This window comes from Mustela nivalis (assembly GCF_964662115.1).
Source record: "Mustela nivalis genome assembly, chromosome: 15".
Classification (NCBI taxonomy): domain Eukaryota; kingdom Metazoa; phylum Chordata; class Mammalia; order Carnivora; family Mustelidae; genus Mustela; species Mustela nivalis.
In genome coordinates, this window is record NC_139034.1 from 74076525 (window position 1) to 74087678 (window position 11154).

The following is an 11154-nucleotide window of genomic DNA, read 5'->3' on the forward strand; positions in this document are numbered from 1 at the left end:
ATCTGCAGGCAGATGGAACTTGGGGGAATAGATGACATTTCCGTGGCCACATGTGATGGTGGCTCGGATGGAGCTGCCAGGAAGGCGGGAGAGCCTGTGTGTCCAGCACCCTTTGGAGTCTGAAGCACTGAGCATCGAGGACCCAGAGTATATTTTCTATACCAGGAAGTGGTTTGATTTCTAAAAATCCAAGTCCAGGAAAGTGTGAAGGAAAGGTCTGAGTGGATAGGGTCTGGAGGGGAAACCAGCGGGGAAGGAATAGCAGTAAGTGTAAGGCGGTGGTGGGGGAGCTTTAGAAGAGACGCCAATTTTCAGAGATGGTCAAGGAGGAATCAGCAGGATTTAGTAACTACAGACATGGACAGTGAGACAAAGTCAATGATGGCATCGGAGTTAGTGGCTTTGAATAGGGTGAATGGGGACAATATTTTTTCAAGACCACGAACACAAGAGGCCAACTACTCTGGGACTGTGGAGGAGGGGGGTTCTCCAGTATTTCTGTGAGAGTTGAGAAGTTGATTCCATCTTCTGGAATCCAGATGGGGGGACCAGAATGCCATAGACACTCTGAGCCTAGAACCCAGGAAAAAAGGTAAGTGCTGGGAGAATGAAATGTGGGTATCATAATCACCATGAAGATGGGAGTTGAGGCAACAGAAATGAATGAGACCCCACCAGGGGAGCATGTGAGTGAGGGGCCCAAGGAAGGAATTCTGGGAACATCATCACTTGGGGCAGTGGTTCTCAACTAGAGATGATTTTGCTCACTAGGGGACAGTTGAAAACACCTGAAGGCATTTTCAGTTGTCACAACTTCGGGAGGAACAGAGGCCAGGGATGTTATTAAACCTACAAAGCACATGACAGCCCCTCACAACCAAGACTGATCCAGCCCAAAATGTCAATTTAGGGAATGGGAAGAAGAAGAAGGAGAAGAAGATGCCAGCAAGGAGGAGAGAGTGGAGAAATGGGGAGTGAGATGGGAGAGGGTTGTCTCCAAAGATCAAGGAAGAACAAGTTTTAACAAATGGGGCATAAGGAGGGCTACATGCTGTGGGGGAAAGAGGAAGAAGATTGGCCTTTGGCTTCCCGTTTAGGAGGTTGACTAAAGATGGTGAAAACAGACTCAGAAAGCAATGGGGCAAAAGTCAGGGGATCGCGAGGTGAACACATGGGGGGTGGGGAGGACACTCTCGAGTCTGTTGGTGAATAGAGGAGGGAGACCAAGACAGGAGGCAAGACAGGAAGCAAAGAAGCAGAGATTCCTGTTTTCTCTATTTTTTTTTCCTGTGAAGTAAAAGTAAATACATTTTATTTATGTTCTGGGCACTGTCCTGATGTTTTACATGCATTACCTCCATTTAAAATTCACAGTAAAAGGGGGATATTGAGCCCCAGCTGAAGAAATGTGCAGAAGATCACAGAAGCAGGAAGTGGTGAACTGAACTTTGAACTTGGAAGTGCTGGGGGCTTTCCTGAGCTTGGTGGTGTTTCAGGGTTGCAGCTACTGACTTTCAGCTGCCTGTTTGGACGGCTCAAAGGCAGTGTTCAAATTCAAGAAACAGGTCAGGACAGCCTTACAAACAATGCTGGTGCTCACTTTGTTCACGCCCAGCAGGAGGCCAACAAAATGATCCCAGGACACTGAAGTTCTCCATCCCAGGTTTGGACAGTTGGGTGTAGGCTTCCTCAAGACCTCGCCAGCTGTACAATGCTGTGTGACTGATCCCTTGCTCGGTCCTTCCAAGCAGGTGACAACCCAGAAGGAAGTCTGTCTGGGCATGGTTGTCCTCGCACTCACCCTGGCTGACCCTCTTCCAAAATCTCCTGAATCATGGACTGGTGGAAGAAAATTCGTAGCGCCAATGGATCTGGGTGGCTAGGATTCTGTGAGCTTGAACACAGCTGCTTCAGGGTTACTCAAGAATGTTCAAAGGTGAGCACCAGTTTTCACATTTGCTTTGGTCTAGGAGACACAACTCCAGCACTCGTGACCGTTATATCATTTTGCTTTTTTCTACCATAGTAACCAAAGAATGGACTGAGAATGAGGGAGATCCCAACTGGGTCAGGAATGCAACATTGGGTAAAAATCAAGAGCTCCTTCCCTGGGGCGTATAGAAGGGAAGTAAGCAGGAACAGATGAAAGCATTGCTTACGGTTTTGAGGACCTGCTTATTTAGTTTGGGTACCCCCCAACCTTTGGGGGTTGAGTACCCCTATACCTAAAACTTAGACATTTTCTTTAGCAATATCCTCTAGTATAGGCGTAGAATTAGGCAAGGAGAAAAGTGAGGTTCATTCAACGTTGGGCTAAGGAAAGATACTTGAAACACAGTAGGCATTCAATAGTAGGGACTGAAAGAATGAATAAATAAATGAATGGACAGATGAATGAATAAATGAATGGACAGATGAATGAATGAATGAATGGACAGATGAATGAATGAATGAATGGACAGATGAATGAATGAAGAGAGCTGGAAATGTGTTTACACCACTGGAGACAACGGGGGTCCAGACTGACTAGGAAGAGCTGTGAAGCCACGTGGAACATGAAGAGACAGACCGCTGAGGCTGATGTGACTGGGGTCTGAGGTGGGAACAGGATTGGATGGTCCCCGAAACTCATGTCCCGGGAGATGCTCTCCAAGGAGATGCTCCGATTAATGTTTATCATCATGTCACTAAAAACGATCTGCTTCCAACTCACCAGCTAGAAAACCAACAACAACATAAACAGGCAGTTCAGAGAAAAAGGAATGTAAGTGGCCCATAAACAGACACAGAGGACTTGAACTAGCTAAAGGTTACAGAAGGGCAATGAGACAACAGAATGTGTCTTCCAAATTGGCACAGATTAAAGGGTTTGTTAACATCTACGACAGGCGGTTTCAGCTGTGCCTTTCCACGCCTCTAGACCCCAAACAGCAATTCTCAGCATCCGTCCTTCTGAAATGCGGGTCCCTGTGTGGGAAGGCGTGTACAGGGGTGTTCAGCGCAGCCCTGTTTTCTGTAGCTATAACAGGTGTCACTCTAGACTCATGACCTTGACTTGGCTGTATTTTCCCGTTGGCAGTGGCAGAGTTTCTGCATCTCAGGTGCCCCTGAGCCTTTTCAAAACTCCCACTTCTCTCCTCAGTTCTTCCCCCATTACTCTCAAGAAGATACTGAGGCCTTGGTGACGCCCCTCATGCTCCCTCCCCAACGTCTCTGTATCCAGACTCTTCTCCACTCCTGCCTTCGCTGGTCCAGGAGGTTGAGATGGACACCACCGAACCCATTTCCCCGCTCAAAGCTAATCCTTCCTCGCGGTACCCATTGACCCCACTAATTACCTGCACCCCCAAGTCATCTTTCTCTCCTCCTCTGCTGCCCAGCCTACAGTTTAGAGTAGTACAGAAGTCCCTTTGGTCCTAAAACCAAAATGGAGCAGCTTCTGAAAACCCTTCTGGAAGAAAAACTAGATTCCCTCCTCTATTCTATTATTATGACACTCACGCCTCCGGTCCCGACCTGAGTGGGTTTTCCCCTCACCAAGCTGTTCTTCAGGTCTCTGTGGATACCCACTGGGCGCCCAACAATGCAGCTCCATTGACGCTATCCAACTGGTGTTACCATCAGATCCCACAGAATTCACTCCCGACTAGGGGTCGGGCTCACCAGACTGCCCGACTTCAGACACCCCTGGCAAGTCCCTCTGCTTCTGACCAGTTGACTCAAAATTGCACATTCCCACGACACCTTGGTGGGGCTTGATAATTTGCTGGCATAGCTCACACAACTCAGGGCAACCCATGACTGACATAGACCAGTTTATCGTGAATCGTACAACTCAGCAACTGCCGGATGGAAGAGAGATGGACAGGGCAAGATGTGGGATAACAGGTGCAGAGCACCCCCAGTCCCCCGGTGCCTCCATGTGCTCGCCAGCCTGGAAGCTCAGCAAATCTCCCGTTTCAAGAGTTTTCTATAGAGCTTCATCTCCAGGCCCTTGGCCGCTTGCCTGGGTTGGTGCGCAGGGCTGAAGGATCCCATTCCCTAATTACTAGATTTTTCTGGTGACCAGCCCGCCCTGAGGCTATCTTGGGGTCCCAACCCTAAGTCACTTCAATTAGTATGAACTCCCTTGTGATCTGAGCTGCTCATCATGAATAACAAAGACACTCCTATCACTCAGGAAATTCCTAGGGGTTTATGAGCTGGGCCAAGAGCCTGGGACAAAGACCAAACATATTTTTAAAGCGCACCTTCCATGACCCCTGCGTTGTCCGCAAGGCTGGCCATTTCTTGACTTTTCTCAATTCCTTGAAAAACTGGTTGAAATGTCGTGTCTTCAATCTTTGATCCCTAATCACTACTCTATTTTTATTATCCAAATACTCTCCTTCCCCCCAGAACCCCATAAAATGACTAGAAAATTTGCCAGCACACGTTGCCAAAACAGACACTGTTAAAAGTCTTTGCTTTACTGAACTTCAGCCGGCCTGCTGCTTGTCCTTGAATGACCTTTTTAAAAATTCATTCCTTCCAAATATTCTCCTTGGTTCCTCTGCCTACACCTTACACCTTGGTGTTTCTCCCCTTGTTCTGTGAATCAGCGTTGCTTACCTGGCCGTTCTGTGCACCCTCCTTGGCAAGATTTCATCCACTCTCAGGGTTTTAAGAGACATTTAACTCCTTAATATGTATCTGTAGATCTTGAACCCTGCCCACTAGCTTGAGCTCTAGATTCATAGTTGGACAGTTAGGTATCTCTGCTTGGGCGTCCTGATGAAGTTTTAGCTTATATATAAGTGAGGTTTGGTGGGGGTGAGGTCTGGAGCCAACGACCAAGAAAGAATTCTTGAGATATCTTTGGTGCAGAATGGTGGTTTATTAAAGCACAGGGACAGGACCCATGGACAGAAAGAGCTGCTGCCCCAGGGTTGTGAGGGGCGGCTGATCATATACTCTGGGGTTGGGGGGGTAAAGAAAAGGGAGGGTTTGAAAGAACTTACATGTATTGAAGAAGACATGGTGGATACTGGAGGCTTTGCTATTCCTCTAGTTAAGGTTGTTTTTCCTTTTTTGTTTGTGTTTTTTTGTTTGTTTGTTTGGTTGGTTTTTGTTTTTCCTTTTAATAAGGCGTTAACAGTAAGCTAGTTGGGAGCTTCCTGGAGGACTGTCACATTCCTGCCATCACACGTTCCTGTCGATGAGCTTTAGATTTAGAAGAAATTTAACTTTATTTACATTTCCCTGTGCCTCAGCCTCCCTCAATTTTACGGAGGGGAAGATGATGTGAGGGCTTCAGAGACTGATTTATGGGTCTTTGGAAGTTAGGCTATTGATAAGAAAGCCTCTTCCTTATAAATCACTAGGACGTTTGTAAATGGAGGCAGACTCAGGTCTTGTGGGATTGTGGTCTCTATAAGTTAACTCTTTGTTTTTTCCTTTAGGGCAGCCAGGAATGCCTGAGGAATGTCACACATGTCACAAGGGGTGTAGTGCGCAGGGGGCCAGCTTCTGCTTTGTCCTCAGCTAGCTACTGTTTCCCTAATCAAGCCCGTGGATCTCTACAGCTCAACATCTCCCCCAAACGTGACTTACCGTTTTCTTAACAATTCAACATCCAAAACCTTCAAATACCACCCAAGTCAAGAAAGTGCCTCTCCTTTACATAATCAATCACATTTTTTTGATCTAAAGAGTTCTCCCGTCTGTCCCGATGCCACCTGTTCCCGGCGCTGTGCTTTCGGTCTTATCATCACCAGCCTGATTGATTGCAACAGCTTCATAACTCAGATCCCTGCAGGAGCTCAATCTTGCCAGATTCTCAAATTCATCTTCCAGACTGTTGCCAGAATGAGCTATCAAAAACGTAATTCCACAGTCAATAAAAATGGCAAAAGATCTCATAACATGTAAAAACATTCATGATATATTGCTTAGTGGGGAAAAAAAAAAGCAGACTCCAACAAAACAGTATTATGATCCCATGTTGGTTTTGGTTTTTTGTCTTTCCAAATGTATATATACGCTCCAAGAAACGAAGAATATACACCAAAATGTTACTAGGGGTTATCTTCCGGTGGTAGATCAAGGGTAATTTTCTTTTTTTTATTGATTTAGCTTTCTAAGCTTTCTGCAATGAGCATGGATGATTTTTGAAATTGGGAAAAAGTTTAGTCCCACATATATAACAATGTCAATTTCTACCCAAAAATCTCGAGTCATCCCTCTGTCAGCAGGATGAGGTCCAAGCACTGTTTCAGGACACACAAGGGTTTCGAGGACCTGCCCCTTCCTTCCTCTCTGGCTTCACTTCCCCTCTCACATTGGAGAGCAGCGGGGCTCAGACATGGGGGGCGCCCAGCCAGAGTTTCAGATTCTGTACGTCTGAGGTGGGGTCCAGGAGCTGGCATTTTAAACAAATGATAGAGATATTGTTGTTCTGGGGAACACATTAAAAAATTATAACTGTGGCAAAATAGACGCAACATAAAATTTACCATCATAACTACTTTCAAGTATACAATTCAATGGCATGGGGTGCATTCACAATGTTGGGTAGCCATGACTATTGGGCATTTTCAGAACATTTTCATCTTCCCAACAGAAACTTGGAGGCATTAAACAATTTTACCCCCATCTCTTCTTCCCCTCCCTCCTTGTAAACTCTATTTTACTCTCTGTGTCTATGAATTTGTCTATTTGTAGGTACTTTGTATAAGTGGAATTCTACCACATCATCATTTGTGAATACCTCGACTTACTTATCCACTCATCTAGAGACATACATTTCAGTTTCCACCTTCCGGCTCCTGTGAATAACCCTGTGAATGTTGGTGTGCAAGGACATGTTTGAGCCCCTACTTCCCACTCTATCAGGCACATACCTAGAAGCAGAATTGCTGGGTCACATGATAATTCCATGTCTGACTTTTGGAGGACTTGCCGTCCTATTTTCCACAGCGGCTGACCCATTTTACATTCCTGCCGGCAAGGATTCTCCACATCCTTGCCAACATTTATTTATTTATTTATTTATCATTTTACTATTTTCTTATTATTTTCTGCTTTTTTCAAATACCATCCCAAAATGTATTCAGTGGTATCGCATCACAGTTTTGATGTTCCTGCTGGACTAGCGACACGTTGTGAGGATGTCCATGCTGGAGGACAATGGAGGATCTCTGTTCCAGGAACACATAGTATTGTTCGTAGCTTGATGTTTTCACAGGGACAGCCCTTCTGCCTGGGATCCTCCCCAGTTTCCTCTACAGATTGTGGTTCATCCTCTAAAACACAGCACAACTCAAATGTCTTCTGCCGAAGGTTTTCTCAGAACCTCTAGGTTGGCATGGCAGACCTCACAAAAGGCTCCCAGAGCACGGGAGCCATGGAAGGTGAGCACAGGGGAGGGGGCGGTGGGTAAAGCACTGGCTTAAAAGCAAGTGGTTTGGTTGAAAGTCTGCAGGGAGCTGATAAGACCCAAGACCCCTTCCCCACGGCAAAGAGCCCAACAGCGGCTATGGAGGCCTCACCACTTGGATTTCCCTTCAAGATGGAACTCGCCACTCAGCGGCCAAGAGAGCAGTTAGCAGACATCCTCTGTCTGCAGAGTCATCAGGATCCACCTCTGTTCTTTCAGAGCAGCCACAAGCCCGTGACTGAGCACAATGGGGCATGTGGCATTTCTGCCCAGTTGGAGACTTCTTTGCCAAACTGTCTTTGCTCTGGAGCTCCCCAGTTGGCGGCCATTTGTTTGGGCAGATCTGCATCATGGGCTGAGGCTCTCCCTGCCCACCCTTCCCCTCCCCTTCCTTTTCGCAGCTGTCTGACCTGCACTGCAGCCTGGGGATCCCTCCTGTCCAGATAAGATCCTCCCTTGCACATCGTTCACAAGAATTTCCCTTCCTCCCTATAAACTGCACCCCTACCTCTGTCTCAGTCACCAGTCCCCAGAGGATCCAACGGACACAGATGGTCCCAAGAGTTGGTGCCACAAAGGAAGTGGTAAGTAAGGTTTGGGAACAGATCACTGTCTGCCGGACTGGTCATGAGAATCCCATCCTGAGTGGGGCATGAGGCACAAATCATCCCTCACGCAAGGTGGCGACCCAAGTGCCAAAATTTGCAATAATTCATTCAGACATTGAAATGTTCAGGGAGCATGTCTTAGGAGGACAATGGAATTTGCTGCTTGTTATGGAGTCACTTGGCTGCCCCACGGTGGGTGAAGAAAAGCTGAGGGCAGTTAACGATTACATGACATTTGAGGGTGGGGGCCCTATTTCTTAAAATAGGAGAACAGAAAAAAACCCAAGACCAAACTTAGAATGTAATAGTTAAAAACCTTCAAAAAGAGTCAAAAATCTTTATGGATATCCACCCAGATATTCCTATCCCAAGTGTCAGGGGCCCAGGTTTTCCCAAACATCCTGAACCCCTCCTCTGGTGGAGATAGTACATCAAAAACAAAATCGCAGGGCACCTGGATGGCTCAGGTGGTTGAGCGTCCAACTCTTGATTTTGGCTCAGGGTCATGGGACAGAGCCCCACATCAGGCTCTGCGTTCAGTTTGGAATCTGTTTGTCCCTCTCCCTCCACCCACTTGCACTCTCTCTGTCTCTCTCTCTCAATAAACAAACAGACAAACAGGGACACCTGGGTGGCTCAGTTGGTTAAACAAACAGACAAATAAATACAATCTTTTTTTTAAAAAAAATCACAACTTGGATCGGCCCAGGAAGATGAGTAGCACCCTGAAAGGGTGGCAAGGACACAGGGCGGGTCCCCTCAAGTCTCCATTTATTTCACCAGCATGGCTGGATTCTGGAGAAAGGCCATAGACAGCTGCTCCCTCAATCAAGTAGTGGCTCCCATGGCAGTGGCCATGCCCCTGGGGCATCTCTTTTGCTAGAGCAGATTACAAGGTCCCTGGGACATGGTATCCAGCCATGGATCTGGTGAATGTGTTCTGAACTCGATCAAAAACAAACATCAGAAACCAGGCGCCTTTATGGTTTCGCCCCAGGGCTACGTTTCTGGTTCTGCTCTCTGAAGAGACTCAGGTCTTCCGACCCTCCCGCAGAATGTCACATTGATCTATTAAACTGATGGTCTCATGCCAGTCAGGCAGAATTAGCAGAAGGGGTTGCACACAGTTGGCTTTGGTAATTCACATGTAGCCTAGAAGATGGAAGACATACCCCATGAAGATCCAGGACTTGCCATTTCAGTAAGTTCTTGGGAGTCCAGTGGTGAAAATCAAATTGCCACATGTTGCATCCCCTTCCACAAAGAAGGAAGCACCATGGCTGGCAGGCCTCTATGGATGCTGGAGGCAATGCATTCCACACTTAGGGATAAGGCTCCAGCCCATAAACTGGGTGACACAGAGTCTGTGTGGGGCAGGGAAAGGACCCTGAGGCAGGGCCAAGCTGGGGGGAAAGTTTCCCTGCCACTCAGGTCATATTCTCTGGTGGGGGCCCTATGGTAGTGGAGATGTCAGTCATAGACAGAGATGCAGCATAGATTTTATGGTGAACCCCAGTGGGAGAATCACAATGCATGCACTTAGGGTTCGGGGGGGAAAAATTTCCAATGACAGTGGAGAACTTTATGATTTTAGAAAACAGCTCCTGGCAGGTTACTGGGCCCTGGTAGAAACAAAATACTTGACTAGAGGACTTCAAGTGACCATGTCTCCAGAAATGTCCATCACATGCTGAGTTCTTTTGGACTCACTGTTATGGACTAACTTGAGTCCCCACCCCGCCTCTTCAAATTCATGTGTTGGAATCTTAAGCTCTAATACTTCAGAATGTGACTGCATTTGGAAATAAGGTTTTTAAAGAGAAAATTAAATTAAAATGAGGTCAAGGGGAGGTTGGGACTAATCCAATTCAGTCCTAAACACACTGGGGTGAGCAGTGTCCTCACAAGAATGAATTTAGACAGAGACATCAGCATGCATAGAGAGAAGACTGCATGAAGACAGGGAGAAGGCAGCTTTCCATAAGCCAAACAGAGAGGCTCCAGAAGAAACTGACCCTGCCAACGACTTGATCACAGACATCCAGCCTCCAAAAGTACAAGAAAATAAATTTCTGTTGTTTAAGCTACCTGGTCTGTGGTATTTTGTTACAGCAGCTCTGAGAAACTCATGCACCCAACTCGTCATTAAGTCAGGTGGGCCCAGTAGCAGTGCCTGGTGAGACAAAAATGGTCCATTGGGATTGAGCCTGGGTAGAATCAGAGGGCACCAGGAAGCTGCAGGAGTACGTAGGCTAGACTCACATGACACCAGCTTGGTCCTACCTCTCTCAGCTTCTACCTGTGGCCATGGAGGGCCTGTACAACCTCCTGAAAGGAGAGGAAAAAACCCAATGTTATAGACCAGTTGGCTTGTAATGTGTGTACAAGCGACAAACAGATGGTGGCTGCATTAAAGCCACATAAGGCTGGCTTTAAAAAATGTGCAAAGGAGCAATCTGTCAAAGGGCAGAGCTTTCAGCAGTGTCCCTGTTCCTGTGCTTTATACGGAGGTGACTGGAAGTGAGAAATACATGAATGCAGGGGCAGTGGTGAATGGCCTGGTTAGCCTGTCTGGTGACTTGGATGGAAAAGACTAGAGGCAGAGATAAGGCAGGCTTGGAGGCATGTGAATGGCCACATGGGGGTGGCTGGGGAGTGTGAAGATCCATGTGTCATGTATTAATACCCCCTAGAAAGCAAACACGGTGGAAGGGGCACTTAACAATCAGGTAGAGAAAATGAGTAGGTTCCTTAACTGTGGCTAGACTTCACCATCAACTACCCCAGAACGGCCGCAATGGGCACCTGAAAGGACTCACCATAGATGTGGAGATGGAACCTGCCCTTGGGCCTCCCGGCATGGACTCTCACTTACCAAGGCCAGTATAGCTGTAGCCGCTGCTACACACCCAACCCGCTGGCAGCAGATAAAGGCTGTGTCCCTAGTAGGACACCATTCCTTGAAGAACCAACCAGTTCCTTGGTGGCAAGTTAACTTCATTGAGTCCTTTCCAGCCTGAAAGGGACAGTGGTCTATTCTCATGATCCTTTTTCCATATGGATTTGCCCTTTCTGCCTGCAGAGCCTTAGCCAGCACCATCACCCTACCCAATCTTGTTCCTTCTTTTA

The 11154-nt window shown here is 47.0% G+C and overlaps 1 long non-coding RNA gene across 1 annotated transcript; it reads left to right on the forward strand.

The window, feature by feature from the left end:
• Positions 1-1477: 1477 nt before the first annotated feature.
• Positions 1478-5913, forward strand: LOC309848833. Its single transcript, XR_014303323.1, has 2 exons — positions 1478-1936; positions 5442-5913. It is a non-coding gene; the product is annotated as an uncharacterized lncRNA (long non-coding RNA).
• Positions 5914-11154: the final 5241 nt, after the last annotated feature.